The sequence below is a fragment of the Castanea sativa genome, chromosome 7 (assembly GCF_040712315.1).
Source record: "Castanea sativa cultivar Marrone di Chiusa Pesio chromosome 7, ASM4071231v1".
NCBI lineage: Eukaryota > Viridiplantae > Streptophyta > Magnoliopsida > Fagales > Fagaceae > Castanea > Castanea sativa.
This window is the reverse complement of record NC_134019.1, coordinates 1,845,143-1,855,136: the sequence shown is the minus strand read 5'-3', so window position 1 is coordinate 1,855,136 and position 9,994 is coordinate 1,845,143.

The window sequence follows — 9,994 nt, the reverse complement described above, 5'->3', positions numbered from 1 at the left end:
TGTACACAATAGTTGAAATGGAAGATATTTATGAGACTAAAAGTTAGAGAGTCTGTGTGTTTATGTGTGTGTAAATAGAGATTTTGTGTGTGTGCCTGTGTGTGTGTATTAAATATATAAAATAGCGGTAAATCCGAAACGGTATACCGGTATTGATTGGTATCCGAAATATATTGTACCGGTGGCTAAACTGGTATAGCTTCTAGTACGGTATTGACTTCCTCATTGCGTGAGAATCAAAATATTCAAAATCCTGTTCAAAATATTCAAATTCCTATGCTCTCATCAAAGTAATTTCAGAAAATTACATTATAGTACAGTTTACTTACTCATATATATGATTAGTTATTTCTCTTGAACACCGACCTTTTTTTTACTTTGGTGTAACCATGAATTTTGAACTCTGTAGCATGAATTGTACTTTCAAAATTCAAATGTTCTGAAAGCACAAACAGTGAAAAACAGTACTTCTATTTCCCCGGGAATCCCAGTGCACCTAAATTGCTCTTCTGACTCCAACCTTGTGAATTATCATTAGCAAAATAGTTTCCTGCGCTGTCTCATATATTTTTAAAGCAAGCAGGCATCTCTTACCCATGAGGATTGCTAAATTCGAAATATAATTTTACTGCATTGCCTGGGGGAACCCAATGTATAATTCTCGAGATGCAACTGTGAGGCAAAGGAAGAGGGTCTCCACCTACGAGAACACCACATAATCCAAGAAAGGTTTATGGAATTTCAACAAAAACCATGTGATTCTTTTCCATGCATGGGGACAATCATCTATCTTGGATTGAGGTGGTGTCCAGGCTTTACTTGGAAACCCCTTAACAAATGACTTTCCAATAAGGGAAAGTATATGGCACATTGCCAAAAATAACATCAAATTTCATAACATGCATATATAATGTGAATAACTTTTTGATAATCTATAATGGTGATGGCAACTTTGAACTTTCAGACTTTTCATCCGATTTTTTTTTCATAGGTTTTGAAAATTATTTGACTAGTGTTTTGCAATATATCTTATTAAAAATATATCTACAGACGCACGATCATATTTTTACAAGTTTGACCGCGGTTAGTTTGGGCTTGATATTGATTTGACCAAAATCCGACCACCCAAATAGAATAAATTTGAGCTATTTTATTTCCCTTTAAAAAAAACTATTCACGGGCTCAAATCATATTTAACGCGAGCAAGATATCTCGAAATGTTGAAAAAGTGTAAAATGCTTGGTCGTTTTTCTATTATATGTCCATAAGCTTGATTTTAACGCAGTTTGATTCGATTTTAATCAAACAATCCCCAATTGGCCCAAATGAGGATTTGTTGGAAAGATTGAATTTAAATTACCATGGTTGAATTACAAAAAATCCACTTAGAACAAAGTCAATTTACAAAAACAAAGAAGTGAAAACTTTTTAATAAAAGCTAGTTTTTTTTTTTTTTTTTTTACGCTACTTTCCAAGGCATTTTCTAGTCCAATATCAAAAATTGAACCAAAAAAGTGGATAGACTTAGAAAATAGGTGTCATGATCTTTCCAATGACACCTGAGTTTGAGTGAAACGGAGTATGGGAGAGTCAGGAAACGCCACAGAAATAGGATAAATTGTGCAAAACCCATAAAAACTAGTGTTGGGTTCCCTCTTTGCGAATGATTTCCTTGCAACCCGTGAAGATTGGAACTAGAAAGTTGGTAGCTTTTCAAAGTAGTGATGTTTATCTACATCCTGGAAAAAAATGACATTGTAAGAGCTTTCCTGGATTGGAAGATATCCCGCTTACAATTTTGACAAAAACCAACTTAGAAGCTGGAACACCTAGTCACCTATGAACCAACCCACTTCAACAACCCAAAACTTTCTGTACAGAGCTCCAAATGACTCGAGGTCGTAACCATTGGAAATTATGCTACGAGGGCTTTTCGGAAATATAAAGAAAAAAAAAAAAAAAAAGGGAGTCCATTACGGCCTCCAATAGAAGGTTCAAAGTTGGTACCCGAAGTTGGAAAAAATTTTGGAGTAGAAAAGTTATGTAATTGGGAAATTCTTGACATCATACTAAGTGTGGGCAAATTCTTGACACCATGTTAAGGAGTCCATTCCCTCTTCTTCATTCATCACCAAATAATCTCTCCAAGCTCCAAAATTCCATAGACTATCAAGCTTTCTAGAATCTCAACCCACCTCCCAAAATTAAAGTGCTTCAAAGGTGATTTTCTAGTATTTTCTACCCCTTTTCCTTTTGTTTCCATGCTCTATGGTTGGGATGAAAATGTTCTGTACTTGAATTTCCTTGATGTAGACATGCTTTGTATGTCATTTTTATGAATTTATTGGATTTACATATTTATAATATGAGTTTTATTCATGGAATTACGTGTATATAAATTGTGAAATATGGGTCTATATACTCTTATTTTGTTTACTTGTTTTATCTTGGATATAAAATGAGTATGGATAATACATGTTCTTACACTAATGGATATTACATGTCTATGGATCCATTTTCATTCTCTTATTCCATTTCTCTTATGCTTGGGTAAGAATATCATGATGGGAAATTTGCCTTGCTTGGATTATTCCAACTATTACTCGAATGTTTAAATTATTGTTTTTTTTTAAAAGATAATTACAACATGCTGCTAACTCCGCAGTTCAAACCCTTTCCCCCCTAGACCCCCAAGCACTTTGTACATGGGAAGGTGTAAATTCAGCTACAAGGCCTTTGGCGTTTAAATTATTGTTGGAATGTTACTTTGTTTAAATAAATCTATAGACTACATGTTTATTTTGTTGAAAATTATTATATATATGTTAATATGCTTTGATTTTAAGTTTATTGTTATATTGCTCTATTCTTTTTTTTTTCTTTTTTTCCCTCTTTAAGTATTGTCACTGGACAAAGTTTTGCAATAAACTCGGTTGTAGCCTAATACTACAAATTCATTCAATATTTTTTTATTAGATGTAAATTTTTTTAGTCTAAAATTATGTATGAAAAATAAATTTATAGTTTGTATAGTAAATAACATCTTATTGGCCAAAATTTGATAGGTGTGTTAAGAACATAAAATCAATGTAATTCAACGGTTAGAGATTTTCAAAATATATAATCATGTTATTTATTTCATTAGTGGAAGTTATAGCCTTAAGCTAGCCAAACTAATGTCCATTCAGTATCATTTATTATGTGGTTATTGCTTTCCCTTTTGTGTAAGGATTTTTGCATGATGTCTTTCTAGCTTCTATTGCAAATCCAAATACACCACAATAAATGTTTGACCTCATTCTCTCTTTAGTGAACTTTTCTACAGAATTAATTTGTTAAAATTGGTTTTAAATGGCTTTGAAACTTGATTTCAAAAAGGGTTTTCTCGCCAATTATTTTCTACAACATATGTGTTATTAGAAAGAAGTTTTCTATGGAATCTCTTTTCCAAATCATGGGATTTTACTTCTATGAACCCCATTTTTCCTAAAACTCCCTTTTCTTACCCCATTTTCATAAAAATTCCATTCTCTTGAAAAATTAAAGTCGCACCCTTCTTCATAAAAATCTTCTTCTCTTGAAAAATTGAATAGGTTTCACTCTTTTTCATAAAAATATCTTTTCTTAAAAATCAAAGAGGTTGCACCCATTTTTCACAAAAATACATTCTCTTGAAAAATTAAAGAGGTTGCACCATTTTTTCATTAAAAATTTCATTCTTCTTTAAAATCAAAGCGGTTGCACCCCATTTTCAAAAAAAAAATCATTTTTGATAAAATCAAAGAGGTTGCACCCTTTTTTATAAAATTCTGTTTGTTGTAAACTTAAAGTAGTTGCATCATTTTTCAGTAAAATCCATTTTCTTGGAAATCAAAGTGGTTGGAACCTTTTTCACAAAACTCCCTTTTCTTGAAAAAATAGAGAGATTGCATCCCTTTTCACAAAAAAATCCATTTTCTTTAATAATTAAAGAGTTTGCACCGTTTTTCATAAAAATTCCCTGCTCCTGAAAAATTCAAGAGATTGCTCCCTTTTCAATAAAAATCCATTTTCTCAAAAACACATGAGAAGTTGCACCATTTTCATAAATCTCATTTCCTACAAAATATCATTAGATTTTGAAGACAGCTTTTCAAAAAAAATATATATATATATATCAAAGGGGAATATTCCTTTTTCCAAAAAAAAAAAATCCTTTGTATAATAATAATAATAAAAGCTTTTTTCAAAGTCTTTCTAAAAATCAATTTCAAAATGTTTTCTCCAACTTAAATTGATTAAGTCAGTGGGTACTTGAGGCAATCAAGCCTACATTCCACCCCTCCCCTTGGAAACTAACCATTATACTTTGTTTCTTTTGCATGTAAATTATATAAATTTCTCAAAAAAGTGGAGGTGAGTTTCTTAAAACCTTTTTAGATTTTGTAGTACATATGCTTCAATTGGAAAATGACTTTGTACTTAAAATTTTGTAGTACAACATGTCCATATCACATGTTGTTACTTAGATTTTTATTATACATTTTACCTCATATGCTATATATATATTCTCGCATGCTACATATATATTTAAATGAACTTCGTAGTTTAAATTCACACCCTTTTCAAAAAATCAAAGATAAGGGTTATTTTGCAAAGAATTAAAATTAAGGGTTAATCAAAACATGGTACTATTTTAGGATAGGTGTGTGGGGTGCCTAACACCTTCCCCTCACATAATCAAACTTTCGAGTTCATGTCTTTGGTTCAAGACATCTGTCTTACCCCTTAACTTAGGAAACCTTAGGGAAATCCTTAGTTAATTAGGTATAAAAATGGATTAGATATAGATAACCAATCACAGCTTAAAAACCAATGATTGGTGGCAACTTTAATAAAATGGAAAGATAAAAATGGAATCACTAAAACACATCTACCCTCAAGTGTCCACTCATCACACACATTTTCACGGCGTGTCTAGCCAAACAAACTCCCACTCCCATGATCGAATCAGTTGGGGAGGGTCAACCATCCAAAATCCAGCGTCGACAATAGTTATGATTTAGGTGTTATCATGCATGAATTTCCTTCATTTTTTATAGGAGAATTTAGATCTTAGTTTGTTAACAAATCCATGAAAAATCATGTTTGTTCTTTCCATCCCATGTTCTAAAATTCTCGTGCGTGCAATAACATGTTCTTTGATTACATTGTCACGTTCATATGTTAGATCCATAATCCTTATCAAACGCATCATGATGGATTGACAATTGTCAATCAATGCTTGCAATCACATGTTCATATATATTCTTCCTTTCAATTCATGATCATAATTTCATATTTCTATTTGATCCATACTTTCAAATTAATGATATGCTTTGTGTGTTTAGAACATATTGTTTGATTAATGATGTGACATGTCAATTGGCCACCTTGCTCTAAAAGACTGGTTTCATCAGACAAGGTGGGTGCTTAAACACTTTCTTTCTTTATAACTTAGCCTCCAAACTTATATCAAAAATTCATAGAATAAGGTTTTATCTATGCAATTGTGCATTTTTTAGAATGTAACTAAGACCAAAGCTACGTAATTCTTAGATTGTATTTAGGACCAAGGCCTTGTAATTTTCTACTTGATTTAAAATTCAATTATTCAATAAAATTATGTTTTATTCACTTTGAATTTCTTTTTTTCTTTTTTGTAATTTAAATAAAATAAGTAGCAACTCCATGTAAACCATCAAACTAGAAGGAAAATTGTAATAAGTTAAATCGCCACCTTGAGAGGCATTAACTCAATCTCACTCAATCACGTTGGTTTAGCCCAATAAAACCGTAAAAAGATGATCGAGGTCGTGGTCTTTCACAACATCAACAACTGAACTTTTGTAAGCAGCCCCCGACGTGCACACCTACTAACAAATGAAATAAAGCCTAATCAATAACTCATTAAACCTCTACAAAGTTAAGTACAAAACCAATATAAGACAAAGCTTGTTGATAATATCATTAAGGGAAATATTAACGAATGCCCTAAGAGTATCGGTTTAGTAACTAGTATCGGTTTTTTTTTTTTTCTCCAACTCTCTCTCTCTCTCTCTCTAAAAAATAAAAAATAAAAAAAGCAACGAAGATTAGAGAAAAAAAATAAAAAAGAAGCAATGGCAACGAAGAGAATGAGAGAAAAAAAAAAGTAGCAACGGCAACAAAGAGAATGAGATAAAAAAAGAAATGTGGAGGAGAGAGAGAGAAAGAATTGATATAATAAGGACCGGTATAATTTTTTAATCTCAAAAATGGGATTGCTAATGTACAGTAGCCCATCAGATTTGATGAGCTACTGTTCATGAGCAAAAAAAAAATTCAAGTATAGAAAATCCATTAGAGACCATTTTTATGATCTCATTCTCTATTATAGAGAATATTTTGCATTTAGCTACATCATTGGAGATGCTCTAAATACCTAAACTCAAGTAGTACTAATGAGTAGTGTTGTCAACTCATCCACGGACCATTAGTACCTTGAGATTCTAAATGCCATCAATAATATCAACTGGGTCAAGAGCTTTCACCCTTGTTCCTCATTTTTCTCTTTGGAATTAATTTTGATTTTTTTCTTTTCTGGATCAATCTTATTAATGGCTACAAAATGCTTAAACTTTTAGATTCAAAAACAGGCTAAATATGTATATATGTTTGTATGTTGATATAAGTATATAACGAACAGAATTGAGAACATACTAATGTTTTGAAAATCATTTTTTTTTTATATGTATTTCTGGTGAGCGCATAATGTTGTGTTTCTGATAAACTCAAATTAAATGTGTTTTTTCATGTCAAATTGTTTGATTTTTACATCTCCTTAAAGTTAAATTTTTCCTGAACTGTCATATTCATCTATTAATCATTTTTCCTTCTCAATGTTTATATATGTTTTTGGTTCTCAAAGCTTTTTTTTTTTCTTTTTTTTTTTTTGAGTTTGGAATTAGGTGCAAACACAATTTACATTATTTATACTAGTCTTATCACAAACGTTTTGCGCGTGTGATAATGCTATTTTTTTTTTTTAAGGTTTAGTGTTATAATTTTAATTATATTCATCTCAATTTGGGGGTGCTACATTTTCCAATCACTATTCCCTTATTTTTACTAAATGTTCAAAGGTTAGTAATTACCCTATAATTGAATTAAGACTTTTGAATTAACTTGAGTGATAAATATAATCAAAGTAGCTAGTAGTAGCATAATCAAGAAAGCAATTTTCATAGTGTTAAATAATTAAAAAGTATAATCGCTGATGGACAGTGAGAGTAAAGTTCTTGTACCTTCTTATTAAATCTAATCAACGACATTCAAATTAAATATATAAGAGAGAGAAAAAATGAAAACACCTGCAAGCAGAAGAATGGGAATCATAAAATAAATAAAATACCAACTAAAAAAATCAGAATAAAGGAAAATATAATTCTGAAAACAATTAAACTAAAACTTTATCTAAGTACTAAAACAATTTGGCAGTGAAGTACTAAAAATAATGGATCTTTTTTTTGATAAATTTTTTAAAAAAAATGTATCTTAATTTAATAATTAATATGAACAACTTTTGATGAAGACGGAATATTAAAACCATCCTGTGAGTGTTTTTATTTTAAAGGCTACAATACAAAATTTACCCTCTATGTTTCACCAAAATTCATTTCAGTCCCCTAAATTTTCTTTTGTTCATTTCAATCTCTAAGTTTTAATTACATTCAATTAAGGCTTTTCCATCAAATTTTGTCATATGTTATGGTTAATTTTTCAAATTTAAAATTTTTCTTCAAATTTTTTAAATTAAAAATTCAATTAATGATTGAAAAATATTTTCCAAATTTTTTTATTCAAAAAATTATAACAAAAGTTGAAGGAAAAGCCTTAATTAAATAAATTTGAAACATAGAGGACTGAAATAAACGAAAACAAAGTTAGAGGACTAAAATGAAATTTTAAAGAAATTTAGAAGTTGGGTTTTGCATTTTATCCTATTTTTAATTATGTCATTAGATAAACTCTGTTTGCGTGGTTGCCTCCACTCATGCTTCTCGCTACTCTTAATGCTTTGAGTAACATAGGAAGATTGCTTTCTTGTGTGTGTGGTTTTTTGAAATTTGCAAAAGACTTGAGGATAGAGATTGGAAAACATTGTAAGTTGTAACTACTTAATAATAACAGGAAATTTAAAATTGTAAATGAGTGGAAAACTGAAAGTTTAAATTTCAATTTGTAAATTAATGGGAGAGTGAGAGTGCAACAATTTTTTGGGGCATTTTTTTTAGGGGGGAGTTAATAGACTTATTTTTACTTCTTTGTCCTCAATTGCTTTCATAACATTGGATGCCAGGGCATTTTAGATTGATAAAATGACCATCCCTACCAGAGGATAACGCACATGCTTAGAGACTCCTCTATTTTTTAGAGGAATCATTGATACCACTAGAAAGATTACTTTAACTAAGGAAAAATAAAATGTAAAAATAATTAATTAGAAGAGAAAACCTTGTGCTATTTTTTTTTTTCCAAAAAGTAAAACCTGATAACCAAAAGGCGAGAATGTTTCAAAATTAAAATCAAATGTGTGGGACAAATTAACAATTAATATACAAAAGAGCATCTTAATTTCACCCAAAGAAATACATAGTTTTGAAGAAATTTAAAACAATTGTTATTGCAAACCAAAACTAAAATTTATATTGTTTACGAAGCAAATAAAAATAAGACAATAAATAATTAAACAAAGGTAAAATAGAGCCATCGGTTCTCACCAGTTGGTAGAACGTGTTTATATGACATCTCATCTTTTAAAAGATGATCACATACTCATTCAAATGGACTACAAAAGTAAGGTAAAATAAGAATTAGTTAAGAGTTAAATGTGATGAGTAATAGATAAATAGTAACAATAGGAGCAATAGTTGAAGTAATTAATTAAAAGAAAAAATAATATGAAGAGTGGAGATTTAATTTATAATATGAAAAAAAAAGTACCTGAAAAAAAAAATTATGCAGTACAGATCTTGTTCTTCAAAATTCCCAATGAAAAATTTGAGAGAGGAAAAGGTGATAATATGCATTTGTACAACATAATAAAAGTGTCTATATTGTAAATACATTTTCTTTTAGTTTTTTAGTTTATTGGTTTTATACAATATTTAAAGTCTCACTTAGTTTTAGATATAAGTTACATTCAAAGGAACTAGAGAAAATGATTTATCTGAAAAAGACAGTCGTTCATTTAAGGGGAAAAAAAAAATCTGAAAAAGACAGTCCTTGAGATGAACATATATCTTACTCGGATAATCACTTCTAACAATCAAAGGGTGAGAAGATTTTTATCCAAACGGCAGTTCTTCTATTTTTTTTTTTTTTAGAAAAAGATTAATAATTTGCAATATTATAATTTGGAATTACTATATATTTTTAATAAACAATTAGTCTCTAAACACGCATTCACACGTGTGATCAAAGTCTTTTCTATTTTTTTAAAGAAAAAAAAAAAAGTTAATAATTTATGCCAATTATAATTTGAGATTACAGTTGTCGTCTGATCTGATTGATGCATGTATTACATAGTACATACAGAGCAGTTGATGTTGAAAAGAAGAGTTGTACGTGTCAGTGTTTGAACTGCTACAAGTCCGGATAGTGGAACGTGTCAACCTCGGACGCAAACTTTACTCCGTGGCCTAATACACGTGGAATATGTATGCATGCTCTCTCTCATAACTGGTAGGGATATGACCGTTGTTGTTTCGTATTAATTCTTTGGATTTCGAAGAAGCTACATTCTTCTGCATCAAACCCTTTTCAGAGGTCAGCAATATTCACTTTTCATGGACTTCAATCATTGTTTTTACTTTTGTTAGTTCTTCATTTGGCTTTTTCTATCTCTTTATCTCTCTCTTTGTTTGGGGGTTCAATATTATATATTTTAAGCTTTCTAACTGAAGCTAAAGTAGTTGCTCCGATGGGTCACTTT